Below are 18,482 nucleotides of genomic sequence, written 5' to 3' on the forward strand. Positions count from 1 at the left end.
GCCTGTTACGTCGCCATCGTCACCAGCGCTAGCAGCCACAAAGAGACTTATTCTCTATTGGGTATGCGCTGGGACTGGGGAGGAGGCTGAGTGCGTTTCGTACGGAAGGCACGCCATGGCAAAGTCGGTTCGAGTCGTTGTTGTCATCGCCATCCTTCTTTGTCACTTTCCGCAGCAACAGCACAGAAAATCAATCATCACTGCACAGCTGCTTTAAATCGCAGTGGTCTTCTGGTGCAATTCTAAACCCGCGTCCCCCGCGCGCGAACCTCTTCCATTCGCTGAATCCTACGAAGAGATATGTAGCTTTCGATTTGAAGGGTCTTGTTCCATCCTATCCAATTTCTCGTTGTTCTACTTTGCCCATATCCACTTCGCTTTTTGTGAAGTTCATCGTTTTGTTTCTCGTTTGGGAGAAGCAATCTTATTTTTATTACAGAAAGAGCGTGCGCACGAGAGAGCGAATTGGTTAGGTCTTTTTGCCACAGTCGCGGCGGCATAATTATGTTCCTAGCCAGTCGTGTCGATGCCGACTGGCGAATTTTTTCTGTGATATCGTTTGTGAGAATTGTAATACGTAAATGAATAATTGATGAAGGCCTGGTAGAAACTGGCTACAACTTTTCTGACCTATACGTGGTTTATTTGTACATCTTGTACGCCTTTGTGCACACATTAAATCCCTAAACTAACTGGCCGTCCATTGTTTTGAATGAATTTTGTATGAGGCAATATTGCGCATGTTGGCAGTGATTCATATGAGCTACAATTCAGCAGCTCCTATATTCTTGGCGTGCTTTATTTTGTTATGATTACTTCATGGAAAATGCAGTTTATACCTAATATTAGGAAGAAGCAACGCACATTTTTACATCCTATATGCCTAACGCTAGCCTTAACGTATGTTATATAGGTAGTGAATGAAGAAGATCACGGCGTGTAAATGATTGACAAAATACGCTCATAATCCGCCTGCAAGAAACAGGTGACGTCTTGACTTTAATTGTGTTACTGATGTCAGCTGAGTCTATCAAACAGGACCGCGAAAAAGTCCTCACCACAGCTGTAGATGCTTGCAGGTGTTACTGAATGTTCAAGCACGATGTATTTCCGATAGAAAAATGCTAGCTGGAAATAAAGGTTTAGTTCCAAGAGAAATAGTATCGAACGAGAAGGCTCGACAAGTAATATCGCGATAGAAAGGTTTCCGGCTTAGGACGCACAAAAAACCTACGTCTCAAACCGCATACACTTGAAGTTTTGTGATACTGTTGTTAGTTCGTATCAGGCCTCCGTGCGATTGAGCTCTATTAGCGAGGATATCACTACGCTCATCGCCCTTAATTGATGCGAAATACTCCATATTACGTTATGAGCAGTGGACTTTCAACGGTGATCTAATATTTCACATACTGCATAAGTATTCCTCATCAGCTCGATGATCATCACGAAGTCTTAATTATTTTGGTTACATTTTACGTAAATGCTACATGTATGTATGTATCGTCAGTGTGGCTTTAAGCATTTTCTCTAAGACATAACCTAAGAAGATCCACTGGAGAAAATCCGAAGTGTCCACTGGATTCTATGACCCACATACGTCAAATGTGGGGAAATAATTTTATCGGCTTCTTTATTTTTCATTTGTTCAAACTGAATCTCACGCATTTTTGTTGGATCATTATTAATACGAGCCTCCATACATTGATAACGTTTTATTATATCACAAACAATGGTAGCGTTACCCAACTGCACGATGTCCACATGATCGTTCTGCCTGCGGACAATTCTTGCCGTTCATAACAATATTAAACCTCACCGGACATCATCGGCGGTCCTGCACTGACGTGAACGGCTGGAGTGAGTGTCGATAATAATCACGCAGTGTACATAAATTCTTCATGGCTTTTGATATCATTGAAATCTATTGGCAGACATAGTTTCCTATTTTTTTCTTTTTCTCAGCCTGATCCTACTTTCTCCTGTCTACTTTTTTATTTTCGCTCTCCCGTAGCTCGGTAGACAGGCAGGCAAAGCAACTCCAGCTGCTCTCGATTGAAAAACTGCTCCTTCGGGGATACCAGTCATTATGCCCGAAACTGCGGTTAGTTACTCATAAGCAGTGTCGGTGCCGCCGGCATCGCCGTCTACGACTGAAAGGGGCAAATATTTAAAGGCTCAGATCACTGCTCCTTTTCGATCTCGATTACCCTCACCGCTTCTGTTAAATGTTGTATAGTATACATGTGACTGAGGAGAAAGCATAGATAGATGATAGTGGAGCCACACTGGCACACAGCCCCCAGAGCGCTGTTTATGGGCTGTCTACTCTGCAATTGAAAAGTTTGTACCGAGTTCCGCCGTAGGTGAATTTCCAGTTAGATCCTCTTTGATTTCCACACCTGATTTCCACCAATAACTACGTTAGCAAAGAGGTGAAAAATTTAGGAAGTATAGAAAGTGGGTCTGAAACGAGCCAAATCCTGTGGCATCAGGTGCCTTTGCTTGCTTGGACAAATGTTTGCTTGCTAAGATTGTGACACGGTGACTTGGCAGCACAGGAGCTATATGGGAAACTTACGAAACGTAGGCTGGCTCCGTACACAGTAAGGCTTAACGTGGCTGGCGCTATTCCTGCTTTCGTCAGACTCGTTGAATATTAGAATTATATTAGATGATGAGTGTTAAACAGGTAACCGGCGAATGAATGAACTATCTCGGTCAGAGTAGGCTCTAATCCAGACTTCTCAGATTTGTGGTGCTCATTGCGTATCGCACTTGAAAGAACTAAAGGGCCCACCGACATATCGTATTCGCGGTGTCTAAAAGTCCCGTTTTCTTATTTCTTATTGTTGTCTCGACCGCTGCTCCATCCACTCCCTTTTCTAGGACTTAGCCGCTTTTCCACGCGGCAACGGATTAATCAAAGCCACGGTGTCCTCTTCGAACTTGTTATGTTCAGTGATTCCTCTCAGTTTCCCTCTTCTGTTAAATTGCATTAGTGTAAATCATATGTCACCCTGTAAACCTCAGCAGACCGCCTGGAGATGATCCTCGGGCTGGCCTACCTAGTCTCCTAGCTGATCGATGTTTGTCAGCGACTGTCTTACCTTTCTCACATACACCGACTAATGGCATGCTTCTTGCGCTTTTGTCAAAGTCCAATAAAGTGATCAAGACCTGATTTCGTCAGGCCAGGTCGAAACCTATACTTCTGCAAGAGGGTGCGATTGTCCCGGCTACAATACTAGCAACAGCGTTGAGCTGCCTTGCTGCGAGAAAGATCTCCGTGAGAATGTCTAGCTTCAAACGTAAAGTCGGCTTATAATGCCGCTCGTTCTTTTAGCCATTACCGGAATCAAACCAGCAATGCTGTGACAAAATAGGGTTTATAGAAGAAGGAGAACATACGCATACAGGGATGAGTACTTAGTTGAAATTGACGGACTTACCGCGATTAGCTGATAGGATATAATGTGACATGAACAGCTAGTGTTCACTAGGTATATCGGCATTCAATATGTGACTGGGCTATGCCCTAGTCACATACTGAATGGCAGGTAAGGGTTCGCCAGCGCTGACTCTGTAATGTAATTTACTAATCAATCAGATCCAATGATAAATTGCGAATCGAGACGGCAATAACCAACGAAAGCAAGGGCCAGCTGTTCGTAGTCATGCCTACACGCGTGCTTATATGCTATGTTTAAGGATCCCTGTTATACATGAGTCCTTCAAGGTGGTCAGCCGATCAGCGATCAAAGAAAGGCGTTAATGAGCAACCTTCCGAATGAAAGTTTTTTCGTTGAATTTATTATTAATTGGAGTGAAGAAAAACAATACCAAAAACATCAATCATTTGTTATACAACAGTTAGACTGATATGCGTTTACATGGATTTGTTAGCACAACTGCAGCGTATTGATGGAGTTCATTATACAGATGATTAGATAGAGGCAGTGTACTGCTATCAAAAGCCAAAAGAACTCGCTTTTTTGTTTTATCTTTATAAGTCAATTTCTATAGATAAACAACAGCCATGTTTGAGTTTATTTGTGCTGTTTTAAGGAGGCTGTACAGACCCCTTTACGCTGTCGTCCTACCAACGATAATCATTTCAACGAGCATAACCGTGCTTATAACAGAGACTCTAGTCACAATTTATCGATGCATTTACATTTAAGGGGCAAATATGATAATAATCAACACCTTGCTTTGCACAAATCGAAGTTGCCCTTATCAGTCAGCGTACGGTTGCGCACCCCAATACAAACAAGTGTTCGAAACAACGATCTATTATTTTACACTCGATTTTCGACATCGATCGAATCTTACGCTTCGGTAACCAGAGCAACTGCTTTCGCGACAATATGTTTGGTGCACTTTTGGACCGTTCAGCTTATACAAATTCAGGGCTACCCAGAGCCTAAAGGTACGCTCGTGTTATGCTATTTTAATCCAGCATCCAGTTATTTCACAGTTGGCGTCCTAATTACCCAATACGTAATCCAATTATTAAATCGGTAAAAAAAAGTTTAACAAAAGAAAGAACATATAGCGGCTACAATGCGCCAATCTCGTATTATGGTTTTCTGTAATAATGTCTATACGTACACAAGGCGGCTCAAGTGTGCCGGACAAGAATCACCAACTGACGATCCATTTGGTTCACATAAAGGATATCCGATGGCAGGAAAGTGCGTTCTTACTCTCATGAACGAACGTTCTCCGAACGAAGAATTAGAGCTAGGGAGCAAAGAAGACAGCTACATCTCAAAGCTACATGGGATGACGTCAGCATAAGTGTGTCACACCTTCGCCCGTCGTTCATTTCTCATATGTCTGCGACACTCAATCTTGTCTTGACCAAAAACAGCTATACTATTAGAGACGATTTTTCTATATAATGATGAGTCGACCACAGTTGGAGCGGCAGACGGATCTCTTTTTACTGCCTGCAACAGGATCGACGCTCTATTTCTAGGTTCTATGCGACAGGACGGGAATGGTATGGAAACCAATGGCTGACGTTAGCTGGCAGATTCGTAAGCACACACATCCAGTTCTTCTAAGATTTAGGGTGAAGCTTTGGTGAACTACGTATGGGACCCTTTTACACATCGAATCGTTCTCAACTCGTGTTACCATGGCAGCGCAGTTATTACCTTACGAATAGCAGCGAAATTCTACATGAATAGAAGTATCAATCCATAATGCTGAAATTTATAGTCGTAGATATAATTAACAGATCTAAGATTATATTGAAGGTAAAATTGGTGCAACTTGTATCTAGCTAACGTTTATTTGGATTTCACAGACGGGCCATTAGGATTCAGGAGTGTTCCGAAGTCTTGAATAATGCGTCTGGTCCGAGTGCTTCGTAGGCGCTCGATAACGTAATAACATAAAGTGCATGAAGTTCATCTATGAAGAGCGCGGTCGATACGTTGGCGATGCCAGCGCTGCCGTAATAGAGAATTTTCAGGTCAACTCGTTTTGCAGAAGAAGCTGTGGTCTGTATTTGGTTTGCTGAGCGCAATACATATCATTAATGGCCACTAAACATGGGAGTTGTTCAATGGGGCATCCGCTTTTCTTGTCTTTTTTTTTTACAGTGATTATACGGTAGAGACTGAACCACATGGAGAATTCATAGCCAAACGAAGCACAGAAATTAAGTCTTCAATAATTCTATCATGTGTAGAGGATCCTGCAAGGCGTTGGATAAGAACGAAACAAGAAGGTTCGAGCAAATGCTGTTTGAAACATACCTAAGGCCTCAAACTCCGCTGCAAGGTCAAATTTCTTCATATGGGTTAGCATGACGCCGCTGCTGAGTGCATCGAAAATTGGTTAGTCAGGCAATGCCGGATAGGCGTTCTAATGGCTACGCGTATTAGATGATCGGCGAAGCATCAACTGTAACTGTGGTATACCCAGACGAAACCGCCCCTCCGGCTTGCTTTCGCAATTAATAACGGTGCCATACGAGTATTCGTAGATGGACCCTAACTTTTTTGACGGTTAATTCGTCCGAGCATGGAACCCATTGCTAACTGCTCTTCCAATTCACCCGTCATTTCGTTAATGCTATATATAAAATCGACGTGGAGGTTATTTGCGATGCAATCAACGACTAAATAACATAAGGCAAATATATAGACAATACACGCCGCATGGCAATCGACCATATGCTTGTTGTGCACGGAACAGCAGGGCCAGGCGCCGTAGATCAGATATATGTGAGAACAAACATCAATGGGCTTAAGAATGGTTTATGGTCCTAATAGATAGTGTGGTTTAGGTGTGAGGTTATCTAAATCGAGAAGGGATCGACGTGCAAATTATAGATAAGCTATTTAAGCTATTGCCTTTCGAAGATTTCGTTTCGTTCGATCGGCAGACGATGCTCCTTGTCGACGGCATTGGCTACGAAACTGCAAAAAAGGACATTCTATTTTATTCCACCCATATTATTCGGAACGGGAACCTTGAGCGACTCACGTAAAATGACAGCTTATAAACAAAGATTGTTTATAGAAGTTGTCAATACACACACACGCTTTTCTGCTTAATAGCTGCATGATTATTTTCACCCTTGAGGAATGTAGGGATGCCTTTATCAGGAAATACGCTCAGGACAGCTGCAAGGACTCTGCAACTGCTTCTTCTCTATAAGATATGAACTTTTTCGATGCTACCGTCGTACCCTCCTTAGAATATCATACATTCAATTATCATACGTACCTGTTTAGATCAGTCTTAATTATTGCAGCAGAAGACTACAACAAGGATAAAAATGAGACGCGCTGCTTATTTCCGGCGTGGAACAAAACCCACAGGATATTTTTTTTATAAAAACACATTGTCTAACATTTTATTCTATACGAACTCTCCCTCTGTAACAGCAAAAGTCAACTCAATATCGTTGTTGCGAGTCTTATGGTACTCTGACGCCCACGGTTTTTACTTTGGTGGCGTTGCACGTTCCATGCCTATCTCGTGCATGACGTCGTGTCGTCTACAAGGCGCCAATTTTGCTGTTTTATGTGCGTTTTTTTGGTACGACCACTGTCTTTGCAACTTTGTTCGGTAGCAGTGAGGTAGGTGTTCGCTCACATCTATTGCTGCTTCTGACACCCAAGCTGCAATTGTTCCACTTTGCAGTCCTTGTTCTCTCCTTTAATTCAAGTGTTTTACGTGAAGATCCATGCGAGGAAATTGTAGTAGCAGCAAAAGCGAAAAAGTAGAAATAAGCACGCGATTCCTTATTGATTTTCTGACGGTTGCGGTTTGCATAGTTTACTGGTAGTCCACGTCGGGAAGTGCGCCGATCGATGGTCGATGGTGCTCATACGAGAGCAGTCCGCGCACCATTTTTCTTTTTTACCGATATATGTATATATATATCCACCCCGAATCCACCAGCCTCCGGCCGATTCCGATCAGAATGCGTATCCGTAGCCAGTCAGTTGCTGCATCCTCAGACGCATTTGCACTCTATGGCCACGCCAAAGGAGGATTAGTTTTGAAGGTGAAATGGTGGAGGTTAGCCCACACTTACCAGCAGGACTCGGGGCGTCACACTGCACGAAGTCGATCTAAATTGCAGCTGTACAAGGCAGCCTCGTCGTGCTCATAGTTTCGAAACGTGTGGTGTATCCATATGTTACAGCCGACTTGTACTCGCGTGGCTTTGCTGCTGACCATCGGCGCAACATCGATGTTTTCGCATTGCCTTTGCGTTTTCGCGTTCTTGTTGCTATGGGAGGAGCCTTTGCACTCGTGGCTTTTGGTAGGCCTTATTTCGCGCGGCACAGAAGTTGCAATAGCACCAGAGAAGTTACGAGTGCAACTTAGCAGCAATGACTGCTTCTGCCGGGTGAATAGCAACAGCAGCGGTGAGCGCCCAGTGTCGCAGAAGCAATGAGTATCCCCGGCCGCGGTGTTTCCCCGCAAAAAATCCTTGGTTGATGCAGAAATTCGTTGTCAGGTCTGGGAGCGCAGGTCGCCTTGTCGTATTATAGTCTCCAAAGTTGTTTGGTATCGCTATGTCGGTCGCCGTCACTCGAGATTCAACGACGCCGACAAGGCAGTGCTGCCAACAATGGGTCAGCTCACAACGACGCTGCAGCAATCGCTAGACGCGCTGCAGCGACTAATAGCGAGGTGTTCGGACTCAAAACAATCGCCTGAGCTCTCCTTCATTCCTTGAATCACTTCTTAGTTGCTCCGTATTCCCTGATTGTAATACGAAGCAACGGTCGATGCGACCAGGAGCAAAGCAGCGGTAGCGAGGAGGGTATTGGGCGATTCCACACCGAGTTCAGGCAGCCGATTTTGACGCGTCACTGGGGCGTGGGTAGGTTTCTGGGTCTTAAAAGCAGTTCGTTTTGTTAGTAGGGTTGCCAGCTCGACGACTTGCATCACTGGAGCGTCTGCAGGGCGGTAGGCGAACAGGCTGGCGTTGTTGAGTTGCAAGCAAGCTGTTGTATTGACAGGATTTGAAGGGTTACGGAGGAAGGCTGTGTTGTGTAAAGAAACAGGTTGTCGCGGGAAGATGAGAGAGGAGTAAAGCGAACTAGCGAGGGACGCCGATGTGGGCCGACCCACGAATGATGAAGTTGTAGGTATCGAGGAGATTTTCTGCCTTAATGCGATTGCATGGTTCATTCTGTAGCGACCAAAACCACAAGGACGATGACTGCCAGTGCTGCTTGCAAAAGCAATGGAAGGGTCTGACTGGCTAGAAGAGAGTCATCGGCTGAGCGAAAACACTAGGCATCAAGCTGGTGAGGCTACAAGGCGCTCTTATTCCCGTGTAGGTTATCATAGAAGTGTAGGTTATCATACTGAGGCAAACGCTGGGAGTCGACTGGAGTAACGTGAAGTGGCGCACATTAAAACATTATGGACGACCGTTAGAGAAGCTGTGGTGTAACGGGTCCGGGCTATGAATGAGAGAATAAGTAGTAGGAAACAAGGAAAAGCTGCAGAGCTGAAAAAGCGAAATATGAAAAGAAAAATCAAAGGAATTAACGAACCTAGCAACGAAGTTATAAAAAAAAATGTTTTGTTTATTTATATCATTTTAATTTCTTGCTCCCCAAGTCTCTCCTAGAAACCATTTTAAAATTACAACTAAGAAATACGATGATTTAACAGCAACGGATGGCTACAAAGACAACGCCAGAAAAGCTGCCGAAAAAATTGGGGTAAAGGCAATCCTTGCAAAAGCTGGAAGACCCGTGCGTCTACTAATTCTTGCCTCGAGCTCACAGAACAAAGCGTTCTGTTTCCCTTTTTTCGTCGTATTGCGCCAAACGTTACGCGCGTCTCAGAGGGGACGCACGCGGAACTAATGCGGAAAAGCCGCAGGGGTTTAGTGCCCGTGGTTTCGCACTCTATTTACGCTTGGCTAGAAAAGTGCTGCTGCTGGAGGCGGAGGTAAGCACCGAGCGTGAGGTAGGAGCTCGCATTAAACTGCTTGAGTGGCTTGACTAGGATTATAGATTATGCCAAGCCTCAACTTTTTCTCCACGAACGAAGAACGCGCGAAAACAGAGGTGAGGACTACTGAGGCTAGATTTCTGAAGTGTCTCTGTTGGTAGTGAATATGTATAGACGCTCGGTAGACAATAAAAGGCTGCTACTTTTTGAGGTTACGGTTGTGGCTAAGGAACCGAAGCCCGAATAAAAAGGAAAGCGCATTTTTAATGGGCATAGAAAGTAGTAACAAAGGTTTCAGACGCAGACGGTAGGTGTGATTACCCTGGTTATTTTCAACCTAAAAGCCGAGCACCCTATCCCGAACCCCAAAGCGACTTCACTGAAAGAAGTATATATTGATGTGCATCTATAATAGTTAACACAAGTTGGGTGATGCATTGGTTACTGAAGGTTGAATTAAGGGATGTCTATGAAACGCTTGATACTCACCTCGTTCACTATAAGAGCTCCGATTTTCCTAATATAGACAAAATGACTGTTATAGTATTACTGACAAAAATACCATCATCGTCATGAAAAATTATTAGAGAGCTTATCCATGTAGGCATATTTCCTATAGCGTTTCGCTAAGCTGAAGCGTATGAAGATGCATGCAACAGAAAGAAAAATTAAACGGTTATCTAATATATGGACATAATGATCTTGCTTGAAACAAAGGAATTTCACATTTTTAATGTCATATTACTGACTAGGATTTTAAAGCATTATCATCAGCCACCTGCTCACCTGGCCATTAATCAGGGGGTCCTTAACACGATGTGGAAAGCTTCGCGCATGTTGCAAAACTAGGAAAACCTCTTACTTATGTGTTTGTGTGTTTGTACAGTTTATCTTAGCCGAGAGAAGCTCTTCGTACCCGTATGCGTATGGGTGGATGTAAGTCACGGCTTTAAACAGAGTGAATAGTGTGTCTGTGAGGGTCTGTGCCGGAGGTAGTAATTTTGTCGACGAGTACCGAGCGACGTATGCGGTGAGTTGTGTTAAAATGACGGCACAGCTAGACAGTTACTGACGACTATTTGGTTCTTGACGGGACGGTCGGTTCGCAGATAGCTGCTATGCTGTTCATTCTGTGTTATCTCCAGGCGGGTTTGGGCTGAGGATGGGTAACCTCTAAGTATGGTAACATGTTACGAGCTAGATAGGTAATGCATGTGTGCACCCACCCTAAGTTACATGGAGGGTCCTGGTATTTCTCTTTTACTGCCTTCGTCGCGTGATTTGCTGTGGGGCAGCGCCACATCTAGTAGGACAGCCATTACTATGTCCCGACGCGGTACGGTAGTCGTTTCCTGCTTCGTTCAGCCCGATGGTGCTGGTAGCCTACTTAGAACCTGTTCAGCGAATCTGGGTTGAAAGTTGAAGAGAGCCATCAGCCTTTCGAACATAGAGCGAACTGGGGAGCCCTTGGAACAGGCAGGCACTGACATGCACGGCTTATCCCTCTCACGAACGCATTTGCTCACCATGTGCGTTTCGTCGCTGCGGCCACCATTGATAGTGGAGTACCCTGTCATTGTCCACGAGCTCGAGCTGAAGCCACAAGAGAAATCGGGAGCAAAAAAACTGCATGAGGACATTGCGGCCAAACTGTGCCACGACACAAAAGACGTACTGGTACAGAAATAAGACTTCGCTGTCTTTTTTCCGCCTTCACAGTGTGGTTTGTCTTTCAAACGGCAACCATTGCAACAGAGCAGAAACAGTCGAATGCCTGTTCAGTTAATCCCGGCCTTGCAGGCACTCCAAGAGGGCTTCCAAAGTAGTGGCTTCGAGGTTCAAATAGGCTGTACCAACTGCATAGCTCTCGTGAGAGTTGCGGCTAGAGACCGGGCCGGCATTTAAACTAGCTTTCGTATGCACGATCTAAGCTCTTTCTAAACCAGCCTGTCATCAATGACTGAAATTTGCGAAAATTAAGGAAATGGCGAGCGTGTAAGTAGTGGGAGATTTTTAAAAACAAAAATGGGCAATACAAACCCCTTGGAACACGTCGTAATGTTGTACATGGGAAACGAACGAGGAATGTTACAAAAATACGTAGAGGCTGTTAAATAGCTTTTGTTCGAAGCGTTTGTTTTTCGCAAAGGACTAGTTAGAAAGGACTGTAATCGGTATTAGGCAATGTAGCCAATTGTAATGACCCTGATTGGACGTAAGGGTGCGGTATCAATGAGGAATCAAAAGAGCGATTGATATCGGATGGCAGTATGACTAACTATACGAAGGAAACCAGGAAAGAACTACCACTCTAAACAGCCGTTTTTCAGGAATGCTGCCCTATACTATTTTTACTTCAGAGCGAACAAATGCTGCTACGCGTTGATCATACTATGTTTTCATGAAACCTTCTGTCTCTCAACTGTTTTTCAGTAAAGCCTTTCAACATTTTCTCAGGCGCAAAAAAGCAAGGACAACATATTGCATCCTATCTATTCCTATTTCGTAGCCCGCCTCTGCTTGTTGCATCGAAAACCATGGCGGTGTCTTCAGCCGAACATAAGACCAGCCGCGCTCGAAAGGACACTGATGTATTGGCTAACGACAATGCGGGTCGCCCTGTGTATCTTGCCATGCGCTTTTTCTACCAAAATCCGCTGCCATGGTCCTTATACGAGCTGCTCGTCGACAGAACATTGTACAGCCGCTCTTAAGGGATGCGGAAATCTCTGCTAATACAAAATCAGCGATGGGTCATTATTAGATGGGTGGTAAAACACCAGTATCATGTCCTAATTGGCAACCAACTCTCGCCGTTATGGACCCGGGTCAACCATGCTGGACAGCAAGCCATTTAGAGGATATTAAGATCGTTTGATGTATACGGCCCTCCTAAATGCCTGTAAAACTATTTTCCAAAAAGTAGACTAGTAGTAACTTTGTCTACTTCTCTTTTATTCTGCGGATTATCTGTTGGCTTAGCTTGTTTACGAATAAGGAGATTTGTCGCCGTATGCTCGTCCATTTATATATTGTCATAGTCTGTCGGTATGCAAAAACTTTTTTAGGGACGTGCCTGCTTCAGGAAGCGTTTTATTTGGTAGTGTTTTATCTCTGTCCCAAGGACTCACCAATTTTGTCTTATAGCTTTCAACGTTAATTACCTTTTCAATGCACAAATCTTTTTGTATTATTATTATATTAGTATAATATTGTATGATATTAGAAATATATTTCCGGAGCTTGAAGACGAACATAGTCAAATAATCTCATTTCGCTTTAAATCCTTGAGTTATATATAGATGAATACAACGCTTCTTTTTTTTTGACCTAACTTACTTTTTGGATCAGATCTTAATTGCTATAGCGATAGTTGGTTTTTCCAAAAATTTATTCCTTAAGTTGTGCTATTCTCAACACTAAGCCCAATGTATTTGTATATCTATAGCTTTTTTTTTTTGTAATTTATTTGCTATAGGATATAGTTGATGTCTAAGTATTCCGCTCGTTTTACGCAGCTCGTAGGCGTCAAGAAATAGTATACTAATATTCAATTAATTTATAGCGTCTAAGTAAAATCTATGTTAAGGTTAATGGGTGGCAAACTTGCACTTGATGATGCAGATAACTAAGCGTGTTGGGCTTCATCACATGTTTTCTAATGCTCCTGGATAGCCTTTACGGGTAATGGGGTCATGCCTTTAAAGGAAAAAGTGACCCACAGAGAGATCGTGCGTGTGCGAGGTCTGCACTAGTGCTTTCCTTGCGCGTTTCGCTAGATATACTAACACTATCTAGCCATTTTTAGGTAAATTTCCGAAAAATTCGGCTCGAAGTACAGTTTTGATATTACCTTTACCCTGGACGTTTTAGATCACCTTGGATCATTATAAAACGGACGAGCTAAAAATCTGCTTAACAGGCCATCCAGCTAAAGTCTAGCAATGTAATGCCAGTAATAGATGAGATTCGGCAACGTGTGAGACTCATTACTTGACTCTACTCACAGGGTTCGAATCGTTATCGACATACGAGGGATCGCGGGTAAGTTCTGCGTGCTGTCAATCTTCCTTCACAAAGAGCTCGTCCCATTCTATCTCGAGGGAACAGGAAAGCAACAGCTGCTCTAGTATCTAATATAGGCGCTTCATTGTACCAGTCAGGCCCGGCGTTCGCCTATTAGTCAGGCACATAGTCCTTTAGTATTAACAACATAATGATAAATTTCTAAAAGGCTTATTGTTTGCGCATGTTCTGTTTTCCACTAGATATCTACCAGATTTATGTGTTTTCGATTACACAAATGAAATATATGGGGGAATAAACAATACGTGTATTTATGCTACAACGACGAAGTAAATAATGGAACTCGTGTTAGGTATTCTTAAATGGCGGTGTAACGCAAGTTCGCCGACAAAGGGAATGTAATACTGTTCAGAAAGTGTAACAGAATAATTTGTTTTCGGCTTTTGTCCTACACCGACCTGCTCTAAGCTGTTCAGTTCATAGCAGAGGTCGGAGAAAATCGCTATTTTACGGCAAATCAGAGTTTCGATGAAGCGTGCATAAGGTTATTTTTTGGGCAAAATGAAGCAAATATCTGCAGAACTCGACCAACCGTTTCTCGTTCCTCGATGTTCACTGAACACCCGAGCATTGATCATTATGCAACAGGAAGTTCTGTTGGTGGACACTTTACCTGTATCTCATCCATTTCTCATGAGAAGCAAAACAATTTATCGCCTTATGGATGCATTATAAATCTTATTTTTATAAACAATACGATTATAGTATATCGACCCGCCACTGAACTGGGTCTGAGTGTTGTCAGTACGTTGTCCGCTTCGGAGATCTATATTGAACTCAAGATTTAATTTCGTTTTCTATCACAAGTTACGTAAAAGGGCAGCATTTCATACCCATTGGCGCCGTCTTTAACGCTTCACATTATTAACAGCAGGACCTAGCAGACGTTTTTTAGCATACTGAAAAAGCCCATTTCCGTCTGATAGTTCGTTTTTGTCGCCACCTGCTTTTCTGCGCCAAATTCAAATATAACTGCCGAAGGATTCAACATGAGCAGACTTCATTCACCCGGGCCCACTCTAATAACACCACAAGCTTCAGAAAGCGTACGTCGTCTAGTTAATCATAACGTGTGCACGCTATAGTACTCTCAGCGATCGCCAAACCTGGGAGCAAATGTGCAAAGCAGGAACGGGAACATGTAAGGATTTGGAGAATTAAATGCGGAGGGCTATTTTAGCCTGCATACACACCCCGAAGTCGAAACTTGTTTTGGGGTATGTTCGCATTTGGCCAAAAATGGGTCTTGAGTTTGTGATCTTGTCCATCGGTTCAGCCAGTGGTTGTCAAAGGTACGAGCGGAATTTCAACGTGATACTAGCAGCGCCTAGATTACGTCGTATATAAGGGAAGTATGAAGAAAAGGTGTATCGGGTTAGGGGTGAGCGAACGAAGGGGGTAAAACGACGCCAAAGGACTCGATCGAGTACGTGATCTTGCCACTTCGGAAAAGGCTTCTGCCGAGTTTCTATACTGAGGACTAAGAAAGCGTCTCACAGGGAACTTGCCTCCATATGCATTATCCTAAAACGCAAAGATAGAACTAAGACATAATGGTAAAGCTAACAGCGAGACCAGCAATGGACGCGCTATCCTTGTCTGCTTCATGCTAATTGTTTCTGGTTGTATGTGTCATCGCCGCAGTTCATAGATACGACCAGCCAGACGGGCGAGCTAAAAAAGTAAGCAAAGGCAAATCATCATAACAGTCGAAGTAGTTAGAGGAGCTAAACGTGGTGCAAAAGGCACCATACACACTGTCGCACATTTTAAAAACAGTTACATGACGAAGCTCGATAATACCCTGGACTACATATACTTATGCTTAGTGTAGAAAAAGCCAAGGACATGTACTAGGTGTCTATGTTCTGAGGCTCGTATCATACCATGATGAACTGGCAAGCTGGTGGACAATAACTAAAAATAATACTTCGCCGGAGATTGATATCTTAGTAATAGTAAAACACTGCTTTTATGTACATGTATAGAATTACGTACAGATTACCTAGACCATTATTGTTATGATACATGTGTGTTTTTTTTTTTTGTTATCAATGTCAGTTGAATCGTTAGTGTCTCACGCTCCTGTTGCATGCTCGTACGATGACGATGTACATTGACGTCACATTAGCATAGCAGTTTCTGTTGGATCTTTGCGTTTTAATCCTTTCGAAGGTTTTCTCAAGTCGCGCCATTTTGAGTAAATTTTAAGGCAGCCAGGTCAAAAGGGGATCGCAAGGATATGCCTGCCTGTTGCAATGCGGTCTAAAGAGGCGAACGTGCCTTGCTTCAGTTACAAGTGGCAGTCGAGTAGCCGCTTACCATTGTCGAGCACGGCCTATAAGAAAAATATCGTCTACCTGTTATTGTTGGCAGTAGTACAGTGTGGAATCAAAAAGCCTCGGTAGAGATATAGATGAGCGACATCTATTTGTAGTATTCTTTGAAAGACTCTGTTTGGCTCATTAAATACTACTATACAACATCTGTGTCTAACTTCTAAGCGAGAACAACGATAAATTTGTCTAAAACAGGTCTGTACCTTGTCAAAAATTTCGAGATAGGTCTTCTTTCAATAATTCAATAATAAATGTAATAGACATTTTTAAGGGCTAATTAGGTTTCAGTACACTATCTGCAGTGAATAGCTTGTGCTGCGATTAGTGGCCTTTTAGTCTCGCTGGCAGTGGGAAAAAATGGCTTTTCCTCTTTGTACATTAGCCATTCTTTGGAACGTGAAATTATATATTGCATATATCTATAATAGGCTGTTGATTAGGCCGACTTATGGTGTTTCCCGAGACCATGACCAAAATCAAGTGTATAAGAATTAGGACAAAATGGTGTCAATTCTCAAGAGTTACAAGGGTATCTCTGTGCTTCGCGGTGGGTATATATTTACAGCTTTTTGTAACCACGCGAAAACGTATAATCCTCATCACTGTGAGACAACTCATGATTATTCCCTGGTCCTTCCCTGTTCAAACTGTAGAATTATTTGACTCGTTTTGTTTAACGAAATATGAACTCATTGGAGCGTTCCTTACTGCCCTCACGTACTGCTCTGTTAGTTTGGGTTAGCAATCTCATTTAGCGGATAATTTAATGTCCGCTTCTCTTGATCTCTGGCGACTGGTTCATCTTTTAGTTGACCGTGTTTGGCGAAGTGACCGGCCCTTTGCCTGTTTTTTCTTTGGATTTCTAGTTTCGTGTACAACTAGCAAAAGATTTGTGTGACGCCGGTAAAGGAGGAGGATGAGAACCGTTGAAGAATCTGAGGTTGACTCCGTGCGCGACCTCATCCGTTGAGGTTTTTAGGGTTTCTGACGTTGATAATGGGGCCTAACGCCATTTGACGCGAAGCGTAGCCTTTTCTACGGAAAAAAACTGTCAGTGGAAAATAGTAGTGAAACAATTCGCAGCATGGAGTACAGACGAGAATGAGAGGGCATGTAATGCAGGATGGTGGAGACATCTAAGAGCTGACGTTGGGACAAAATTCTCATTTGGGTTACGTTGGGCTAGGTTAAAGTCGTTGCGTCAGAAGAAGTCAAGTCGTACTGAAAGCGTATAACTATGGATTGACCTCATGGATGTTCCTGGATCCCTCGTTTGCAGCTTCCTCAGCACGGAATTGGCCCAGAAAGCACCACAATCACCACCATCTGCTAGCCATCTTTTCTTAGATGTGCCCTTGCAGTCCCTTCTTCTCCATGATCGGTGAGTCATCGCTTGTAAGTCCAGTCTATAGCGGCGGCTGCCCCAGACCCTATGTTGGCTCAGCAGCAGCAGATTTTAATTTTTCTTTGGCGCTCCTTACGCCTTAACTTGCACCGCTACCAAAAGTTTCTTTTTGGGATGCCAAAAAGAGCTGTTTCAGATTGTTCTGTCACTCCTGCTCTTAATGGTGCTTGGAGATTGGCGAAACAGCAAAAAAAAGGAAAAGGAGGAGGAGGAGGAGGAGGAGCGGAGCTACAGAATAGTAGAAGACGAAAAAGGGGTTCTTTTTCTTCATTACGCCTTATTCCTACTTTCTTCCGTAAATAGACAACAACCGGTGGCTGCTGGTTGATGCAGCAGTCTCTTTTTTAGACATGATTCTTCAACTCTCGCATGGCAGCGGTGCGCTACTGGTAAATTTGTGAGCGCGCTGGGTAACGGGGAGTAAGCGGCCAATGCGCCAGAAAAGAGATCGGAGAAAAGAGAAATGGAAACGAAAAGAGGCGAGAGCCGAAGACGAGAAAATACTTTTGTCTGAAGACTCTTCTCTGTCTGTGTATAGTTCAGGAGGTAGTCGTAGTTATAGGATGGGCTGCCTACGTTCATACGCCGATCCTTTTCTCTTTTCATTCCTGGCTACTGCTTCTGCTGCGGCCGCTTTTCCCACCGCTGTTGAGTGAACTAGTTCTTCAGTTTTCGTTTTCCCTTTCGTATGACCGTTGGTTCGTTAACCGACCCCAGCCCAAATATCCGCCTGTCTGACCGACATCCCATACCCACCCTCGTTTTCTACCTTCTGCCACTCCTGTCCGACTCATGCCGCCGTCGACTACCGATAATAGCGGTCATCTAGGTCCTGTGCTCATGAGTGTGTGCACAGGACTCTACTGATGGGCACACGATGCCTCCGAACGAACTTAACGTCCATTGGCTCAGCAATAACTCCTCTGCAGGCAGCTGTAAAAGAACAAAGAAAGACAGAGGTAGACCGTTCGCGGTCTCATCATCGTAGTCGTCCGTGCACTCGCGGACCCTGGTCTTAGCTATCTGCATCTACTACTAGCGGTACTGTCAGTAGCTGGACATGCGCATGCTTTTGGGTAGATTGTCTTGTAAGTTCCAGTAGCGGGCTGCGAGTAAACTGAGTGAATAGAAGTGGACTCCTTGGCAGAACATTAATTCCAATCAGACCGCAGCAGCAAGACAAGCAAGATTTCTCCCTCACC

General features: G+C 43.7%; 1 protein-coding gene across 18 annotated transcripts in view; it reads left to right on the forward strand.

The window, feature by feature from the left end:
- heph (polypyrimidine tract-binding protein 1 heph) overlaps window positions 1-18,482 on the forward strand; it is a gene marked incomplete at its 3' end in the record, with an annotated part of 317,749 nt that overhangs the window by 69,499 nt on the left and 229,768 nt on the right.

This window comes from Varroa jacobsoni, unplaced genomic scaffold, assembly GCF_002532875.2.
Source record: "Varroa jacobsoni isolate VJ856 unplaced genomic scaffold, vjacob_1.0 scaffold_332, whole genome shotgun sequence".
Taxonomy (NCBI): Eukaryota; Metazoa; Arthropoda; class Arachnida; order Mesostigmata; family Varroidae; genus Varroa; species Varroa jacobsoni.